Here is a 10036-nt window from a genome sequence, read left to right on the forward strand (position 1 = left end):
AAGAAAGGATGGCCATCCTAAGATGGCTAAGTTCTGATGAAAAAAAATCAGTAATAACAAAAAAGCTATTAGGCTGATCGATTCAAAACTGGCATTTCCATCAAAGCTTGGCTGTAGGGAGATGGCAGATTGGGAGAGGGCTTGGGAAGCCAATGGAGTATAGTTAGAGCACCGACTTGAGGTTTGGAGGTTTGAATTCAAGCTCTACTACTTACTTTGTGACCTCATCACTTGCCTTCTCAGAACCTCAGTTTCATCCTTTTGTGTATGATGAAAGGAGGGGAGGGGACAACTCAAAAACTGCTTGGAGTGCTTTCTGGTCTAAGAATCTGAATTTCTTATCAGGCTTTCAGCAGAATCTTCCATATGGGCAGGGACCAGAATGAGAGAACATTTCAAATGGGGAAAGACAGGGAAAGAATTCCCTTCCTGGGAATGCCTCTGCATGTCGTCTCTCCATGCACAAGACTTTTTCTTTCCTTGGAACTTTTACTCTCCCAACCTGCTTAAACTTTTCCTGGAGAGTGAGGGTAGAGGTTGGGAGATGATGAACTTGGGCTTTGGGTGTACCTGGGAAAATGAAAGGGGCCCCTCCCTACCTAGCTGCTAGTCCTGACTCATGAAACCTTAAGTCATTGTGCAGGAAAGCCTCTTCACCAGTGAGGGAAGACATAGTTCTAACAGGAGCACCGGCCTACAAGACAAGAGAACTGGGCTACAGACCCTCATCTACGACTAACTCTAAGACTGTTTCCTCCTCAATATATATGTTGTTTACCATTTGTTTTCAAAGAGGACCAATGATATCACAGAGTGATGTCTTGATTCGTGCATGAATTGGATGTTAGTGAGGAAGAGTTGGGAAAAGTCTTCAATCCCACTCTTCCAGAATCATCAAAGTGTAATAACAAGACAAAAGTCAGGACTGGCAGTGGCCCAGGATGCAACTGATGATCTTGGAGTCTTGGATGGCTGACCAAGCTCTCAGCGATCTACAGCTCCTGCTTTAACTGTCTTCATGGCCATTGGAACAAATTGTTCTTTTTTCCCCAAAACATTTATTAATTTGTTTTCAGTTTCAACCATCACTTCCATAAGTTCCAAGTTTTCTCCCCCTCCCTACCCTCTTCTTCCCCAAGATGCCATGCAATCTTATATGGGCTCTACACATACATTCCTACTAAACACATTTTCACATTAGCTATGGTGGATAGAAGAATTAAAACGAATGGGAGAAACCATGAGAAAAACAAAAACATAACAAAGGAGACTTCATTTTGCATTCTGACTCCATAGTTCTTTCTCTGGATGGGGATAGCATTTTCCATAATGAGTCCTTTGGACATGTTTTAGGTCCTTGCATTGCTGTGAAGGGCTAAGTCTATCAAAAACATTCCTTGCATACTGTGGCCATTACTTTGTATAATGTTCTCCTGGTTCTGCTCATTTTGCTCAGCATCAGTTCATTTAAGTCTTTCCAGGTTTTTCTGAAGTCTGCCTGTTCAACATTTCTTATAGCACAACAGTATTCCATTACATTCATGTACTGCAACTTGTTCAGCCATTCCTCAGTTGATGGGCATCCCCTCGATTTCCAGTTCTTAGCCACCACAAAAAGAACTGCTATAAATATTTTTGTACATGTGGGTCCTTTTCCCATTTTTATGATCTCTTTGAGAAACAAGAACAAATTGTTCTTCATCCCCTACTCCATCAGGGAAAGTCTTCACATGCTTGGGGTAGATATCCTCCTAATTTACTGATGGGTTTGAGGCTTGTCAGTTACCCACTACCTGGGTTAGCCTGTCTGCCCAGATGGTTTACCGGAGTGTGGTCACTATGTATGCTACAGCTTCTTGGAGCCACAAGTGAGAGGTGGGTGAACATCAAAGAGAAGTGGACATCAAAGGTAGGTCACAGCAGAGGTGCCAGTCCTCCCAGCCCATATATCCCTCTATATATAATTAGGGGGTTGGACAAGATGATCTCTAAGGCCCCTTCAAGCTCTACTCGTCTGAGTCCATGCTGTTTAGATTCCTTTTGCCTCATCTCCACCTCAACCTCAATTTCACTGATCCCCTTCACAACATCTCTCCTCTCCATCCCCTTCTCTTCACTGGCACAGCCCTGGTTCAGGCCTTCATCACCTCTTACCTGGACAGTTACCACAATAGCCTTCCAATTCATCCTAGGATCTGTCCTCTCCCATCTTTCTTTGGCTCCACTGCTGAAGTGATATTTTCTAACGTGTCGTGATGACCATGTCACCTCTGTGCTCAAGCGCCAGTGGCTCCCTCCATCAAATATCATGTTCTCTGTCATTTACAGCTCTTCATAACTGGAACTCTTCCTATCTTTGCAGCCTTCTCACATTTCACTCCAGTTATATGGAGTACTTATAGTTCCTCAAATACCTATCTTCCCATATCCAGGCCTTTGGAATATTCTGCCCCATCTCTGCTATTTAGTTTTCCCAGCTTTCTCCAAGACTCAGTTCAATTCTGATATTCTACAGGAGACCTTTTTTGATCCCTTGAAGCTATTAATACCTTCCCTTCTCAGATTATTTCCAGTCTGCTCTAAATATTATGTATCTAGCTCTTTATACATTTTCTCTCCCATTAAAAAGTTCTCTCCTTGAAGACAGTAACTAGGTTTTTTGGGGCATTCCTTTGCATCACTAGTGTTTAGCAAAATGCCTGGCACCTAGTAAGCATTCAAAAAATGTTTGTTGAGTGACTGAGTTGTGATCCATTTCCTTAGGCAAATCTCTTTCTCTTTCTTTCTTACAACTTACTTTCCTTCTCTCTAAAATGAAGGCATTGTAATTGATGTTCCAAGGTCTCTTCCAGACCTAGCATGATGTTTGGGAGAAGTAGAGAAAGAGGGATGTGAAGTTTGGCTTCAAGACCTCTTAAAGCTACTTCCCCCAAAGCATTTTAAGTATGAACAACTAATTTATTCTCTATAATCAGGTTGGTTTAAATAGGAAGCAATCTGATGGCCTTCTTTCCCTTTTTGGAAGGTTGTGGTAGGAGAGCCTTCTCAAAGGAAGCCTTGTGATGACCTGGCAGTATCTGTCTTCCCCACTTTGGTGAGGTTCCCATCATCCCACAACACCAAGTGAAGGTACTTTTCAGTCAGCTTACCCAAGGTATAAAAATTCCTAGCTACAGTTTTCTGCACCTGGGGAACAAAATCAAACCAAATGAAATGAATCATAGGGAAGGACTTGCTCTGAATAAATAGGACAGGCCTAAAAGCATCAGTCAGTCAAAGGAAGAGATTCCAACCATGAGATAGCAATGTGGCATCAAAGCTTAAAGAGAACATGATAGTGGGTTATATAAATAGGAATACAGAATAGCGGAATCATGAGTTATCCTCCCTACTATAATCAGTACTAATTTTGTTACTGAATCAACCCCCAACCTCTTTGCTTTACACTTCCTTCTAAGAGCATTACATCTGGTTATAGACTCCTGAGAGAAATTATTATTTCTGCCTCATATTAATAATCAACTTGAATTAAGACCAGGATATTTTCAGAAGGCTGTAGGTTGTTCAACCTCTGAAGGACATTGCTGATAATAAGACTGGATTAACTTTCTTAACTATCTTGTTCAGACCCCACCCAGGTGGGAAAGTTCTCTACTCAGGTTTGAGTGGAAGTAAATTCTTTGATTAAACTGAAGGCTGAAAATGATTTGGAAATAAATGACATGATCAAAGTTAAGTCCCCTAGTCCCTCATTTAGCATAGGTCCACCTCTCATTTTAATATTCATTCTCTCTCATTATTTGTTAACCAATCAGAGTTGATTGCCATCCTCAGGAACACCCACCTTTCCAAGGGCATATAAGCATTGAGTGGGTCCTATGAGGGGTCTTTTAAGAGTGTCACTGATTTTTTATTAATAATATGTTAGCATTGTTAATAAAATGACTAATTACTAATTACCCAGAAACTATGTTGAACTTTTTAAAATCATACTCCATAACTTAAAAGGAATGTGCAAATCTTGGAACAGATAATTGAGAGGCCAAAGAGCTAGAAGAGAAAACCTTTGATGATTCTGTCAGGAAAAAAGAAGACTAAAAGTCCATTTACAAAACCTTAAAAAATAAAAAAATTTACTACACCAAGATTCCTCTGCAATTATTTTTTGTTTCCACTGAGAAGAAATGGGGAAAAAATGGGCTTACATTAAATTCTATCATGGTGGTTTCATGTTAGAAATAAGGAAGCCCTTCCTGATGAAAGTAATTAAACATTGGCCTGGATTACAGAAGATCATTCATTGTATTGTTTCCTTCCCTGAAGGGCTTTAAAAATGGAATGAAATTCACAACTGTCTGGATTGGTTTAAGCATAGTGCTGCTTGATGGGCTATAATTAGTGCCTCCGAGAAATTTTCCATCTGTCAGCATTCACTAGTAAAATTTGTTTTGGATAAACTCAACGTTGAGTTTAGAACTTAAGCTACGTTATACACTGAAAATCTTGGTTTTATAATAGAGTTATAGATATAACCTTACAGCTTGGAGTTTTCTTGGCAAAGTGGTCTACAATTTTCTTCTCCAACTCATTTTACAGAAAAGGAAACTGAGGCAAACAAGATGAAGTGACTTGCCCAGGGTCACCCAGCTAGTAAGTGTCTGAGGCTGGATTTGAACTCATAAAAAAGAGATCCTGAGGGTGGCAATCAACTCTGATTGGTTGACAAATAATGGTTTTCTACTCCAATCCCCTCAATGTAAAGATGAGGAAAATGAATCTCAGAAAAGTTAAATGGCTTGCCCAAGATACTATGGCTAATTAAGTTAGGGATTAAGTTAGAACTAGAACCTAGGTCTTATGTCTTCCAATTCAGTATTCTTTTTACTTATTTCTTTTTCTTTCAAACTTTTTTTCCTAAGAAGTACCTAGCTTAGAATTCAGATTAACTGCAATCAATTAATCAGTCAACAAGGATTTATTGAGTGCCCACTAGGTATGTAACAGGACAACTGGTACTAGAAAACAGATGAATACAGAGACTTCTAGCCAAGAGGGTTCCCTAACTAAAAGTAAACCATCAAGAACCTACACACATACTTCAGCAATGATGATCAAGAAATCCAATGAGACACTACAGACTTCTTCCACCCAAGAACTCCACAAAGAAGTCAGCCAGAAGTCCAAAAGCGTCAGATATATGTTGTGTGCAGGACTCCATGTCCACAAGCAGCAAGAATGACAGCTTCCCTCAAATTCCCAGGGCGAAGGAATACCTACAGCAGGGACCTTAGAAGGCCTGAGGAATGGAAATGACTAGTATAGGAAAGGCTGTGCTCAAGGTAAAACACCCAGGATCTTGGGATCTGAGATCCCCAACCCTCTGTCCTGCCATGGGGCCATGGAGGGCCCCAAAGACAAGAGTTTTGAACCTCAAAGACCCATGAGAGCCTTACTCTAGGAAATAGAGATCAGCAAAAATACTCAGGTGACCCATGCAAGACCAAACAGGGCCAGTCATTTCATGCCAAAGTGCAGCAAGAGGCTAAGCCTGGCCATGGCCCCAAGCCCCAAGGGAACTAAATCTGTAGAGATGAGTGAAGCAAAGAAGACATTGAGCAGTATAAGAAGATTACTATAGACTTAGTGATGCCCCCAAATCCACCCTTGAAGAAAAGAGTGACTCCATACACCCCACACCAACTGCATGCAGAGACCCAAAGGGAAAAAAATATGAATTTTTTCATATTCATGAAAATATGAATATTTTCATATTCAGGAACAGACTTCCTAAAAACCAGAATAGATCAAACAGAAATCAGTGACTCCATGAAACAAGATGAAATGTTGCAATAAAATCAAAAGATCGGAAAAAACAGAAGAAAATGTGAGATATTTGATATTAAAACAACTGATCTGAAAAATAGGTCAATGAAAATTTAAGAAACCACAATTAAAACTATAACAGTATGATTTTTTTTTAAAAAAAAGTCTAGACACTGTATTTCAAGAAATCATAAACCCAAACTGTCAAGACCTATTAGAACCAGAGGGCAAAGTGAAGATGCAAGGAATCCATTGTTCACCTCTTAAAAAAATAAAAGGAAAGGAAAAATCCCAAGAATATTAAAGGCAAAGCTCAAAGCTTCCATATCAAAGAAAAAATATTGCAAGTATCCAGAAAGAAATAGTTCAAGTACCAAGAAACCAAATCAGGATCACATGAGACTTGCAGCATCTGTACGTCAGCCCATACAAGTCTGCAAGAGCCAATTGTAAAATATATAAATATATATATGTAAATGTTCCAGAATTCTGCAAGCTGATTATTAAACACAGTCATTATTAAAATTAAATACTATAAATTTTAAATTAAATTATAATAAAAACAGAGATAATAAATATTTAAAACTTCTACTTATTTTGCTACAACCTCTTATTTCCTAGGTTCTTGAGGTTATTTACATCTATTGTATGGCAGAAATACTGTATCTGAAAATTAGGAGGTTTACAAACACACATAAACATAATATTTAGGTTAGGGCTGCCTTACTGCAAGAAGTCAAGTCTAATCTGCTCCCTTTGGATACAGTACTCTTAAAGACAATTCTCAAAGCAGAGACTGACCGTTAGCTCTTGATTACAGCAGAAAATAATCTGTTTTCCATCATCCCAACTGGGCTGATGAAATTATTTTTATCTGAAAATACTCCCACAAGTCACTTCGAAGCTCAACCTGAGGTAGAACACAAGAGCCTAACTGTCTGGGTATTGTCCTTGATTCTTTTTTCTCTTTATGTCCATAGTATGTTATTTGGGATTTAAAGAGAAAAATCCAAACCCAAACCCAAGCCACCAACTACAGAAGTGAGGGTGAAATATCATTTGGCACATACCAGCAGAGCTCCACTAGATGGCATCCGGACACTTCTTATTAGCTTCCCAAAATAGCTTGTTTTCCAGAAATGTTTACCTCTATGGAATCAGGGATCATTGAGACATCCTTAAAATCTGGGGCAATGGCTGCCTTAAAACATTCCGTGATGAAGAATTTCAAACATGATCACTTTTTGGTTTTTTTTTTTTTTGAAAAGGAAAGATAGACTTCCTGCACAAATGCAAATCTGTATGATGATAAACACAAACAAAATTGTATTGCCTGATGTTCTTTCTTCCAATTCTAACTATTTACAGATACCAGGTAGAAATGGTTTCGTGTCAGTATGTGTGATTTGTTTGAACACGATGTAATTAAGGGAAACGTGAAAGACAGAGTTGCAATGGATAGAATAGCTGACTTTGGAGTCAGGAAGACCTCAGTTCAAATCTGACCACAGACACTTACTAGCTGTGTGACTCTAGGCAAGTCATTTAACCACTGCCTACTTCAGTTTCCTCAACTGTCATAGAGGAATAGTAACACCATCTACCCCTAGTGCCTGGCACATAGTAGGTACTTAATAAATGCTAATTTCCGTCTACCTCCCCACCCAAATGTAAAGTTAGCATGCTATAGTGGATAGCGTTCAGAATTTGGAATCAAGGAACTTGGATTCGGATCCCCTTCTGCCACTGGCTGTTTATTGTCAGTCAATAAACATTTATCAAGTTAGGCGCTGTGCTAAGCACTAAGGATACAAATAAAAGCAAAAAACAGTCCCTACCCTCAAGGAACTCATATTCAGGGGGAAGACAACACATTAAAAAGGACCATGGGCAAGTCATTTAATGTTCCTGTGCCTCAGTTTTCAGCAAGTAGACTCAGAATAGCTCTCCACAATGACTCCCCTCTCCTGAGGCCATGAGGTTAAGAACCCGCTCAGCCGAACATTCCTTAGTCACTGTCTCTCCAGTGACTCTTCAAGCTCTCCAGGCTCTTCAAGCAATCAGAATCCCATCCCTAGCTGCTGCCATATGTTGGACCAAAAAGCTACCATATTGGAATGAGGTACTACTGCTCATTTGGTCCCTGGCGGACAGGGGGGGCTCTACAAATGTGTAGGCACCCCCAGCTCCACTAATAACTAAAAATATTCACTCAGGTTTCCAGACTGTGCTTAGAAAAGGAGGAAAGGGGAAATGGGGCAAAAAAAGACATGATCAGCCAGTACAAAGGTGTGCCCTTACACAAGAGTCATAATCAATCAGTTCAATGCCACTAGATATGATACGTCACAAGGAAAGGTTTCTCACCCTGAAAGATCATCAAGTTGATCAGAGAACTCCCCTAATCAACCCCCTGAATATACTATCTCTCTTTATCCTCACAACAACTGTATGGAGTAAGTACTTTTAAAAAAAATATTCTAGGATTTCAATTGTCGTAGGGTGCTACCAGGGAAGAACTTACTTTACCAATGCAGATCAGTATCTTCTTGGCAATGTATAATCTTAAAGGGCTGCCAGGGCCATTAAGAGATTAAGTGCCTTACACAGTCATTTAACACAGGGTCACATAGCTAATATATATTATGGTAGGACTTGAGTCCAGGTTTTCTTGTCTCTGCAGTAGCAATCAATACATTCAATCACACCTCAAGGAAAGTACTATAGACATTTTTCCCCCATGAGGAAACTGAGGCTCAGAGAAGTTAAGTCACTTGCTCATGGTCACTTAAGTAGGGTGTGATAAGCAGAATCCTAACCTAGGTCTTTCTGACACCAAGTATAACACTCTTTTAACTATTTTATGTCACATCTCCTGTTAGCTACAACCCAGTATTGCTGTCTTTTTCACACATCCCTCCCCAAAGTACCACATTACTGAGGATAGAACTCTTAAAAACTCTCTTGGCTTGGTTGAGCATAGAAATCTTTAGGTCTGGGACACGATCACAAAGGCTCCCAAATGTCTTACCCCAAAGTTCCTTCTGGTTGGGCTATTTCCCAACTATTTCTCTTTATTTCCTACTACACTCCAGATACTTGCCTAGACTCATTCACTTTAATGGCCATCACTAGTCATTAAGAGATTCATATCCATGAAGCGAATTAAAGGCTTCTTTGCTGGTTAAATAAATAGTAAGAAGGTAGGTCTCTGGTTTTTTTGCACCTGGACCAACCTCTTCAACTTCCTTTTTCAGGTCACCCATTTTATAGCCTTAAAAGTGAAAGAAAGGTACACATGCCTAGGGTCATGCAGCCTCAGACAGAAACCTAACTCTCAGAAAATTATTTTTTCTTGATAATTGGTATCACAACTCCTCTTTAATGACCCTGAAGTTGTCCCACCTTGAAATATAGTAGTTCTCACTGCACCAAGGCGGAGATGAAAACCAAAACTGAGCTAAACCTGTAGAGTCATATTTCTTCCTTAGACCTAGATCTACTCCCAACCCTGAGGAGGAAGGAGACCTTTCCTGGATCAGCCCTCTGGGCTCAAATGACCCTGGCACTGTCTGATGTTAGTCAAGCTCAGAGGGCAGAGTTGACTGTGGCCTTTGCTGTGAAATTAAGTTGTATGTTTTTGTGAGAATGGCTTCCATTATTGTCTTGATTTAAAACTGTGATCCATCTAGGATACCAAAATTTTCGAGTTTGGGGCTCTTAGACATGGCTTACTTGGATGTGCTCCTGTGTGTGTGCAACAGAGATTCTTGTGAAACGCTTACTTAGGAAGAGCTTACTTATGATGAGGATATTGTTTGTCAGAAAGAGAGGAGATTGTTTTCTAATTAATGGCAGCTCTGTGTTCCAAAAGACTAGAAGGTTTGATTTGGGGTCAGGAAGAGATGAGCTTGAATTCTATCTCACACTCTAGTTGTGTGACCCTGGACAGTTCACTCAACCAACTTCAATCTCAGTGTTGTCATCTGTAGAAGTAGCACTTGTATAACACATGTAGCACACTTTGCAAATCCGAAAGCTCATATCAATGTTAGCCGTTACAATGATTAGTTTTGAACGGACTGGAGAGACTGTTTCATATATTCTATATGACAGCTTCTTTCAGGAGGCTAGGCCTGACAAGGGTAATCAAAAAGCTGAAAAGGAGTAGGGAGTGGGGGAAAGAAAAGAAACCTAGAAAACGAGAAAGACA

This window comes from Notamacropus eugenii, chromosome 3 (genome assembly GCF_028372415.1).
Source record: "Notamacropus eugenii isolate mMacEug1 chromosome 3, mMacEug1.pri_v2, whole genome shotgun sequence".
In the NCBI taxonomy this organism is placed as follows: Eukaryota; Metazoa; Chordata; class Mammalia; order Diprotodontia; family Macropodidae; genus Notamacropus; species Notamacropus eugenii.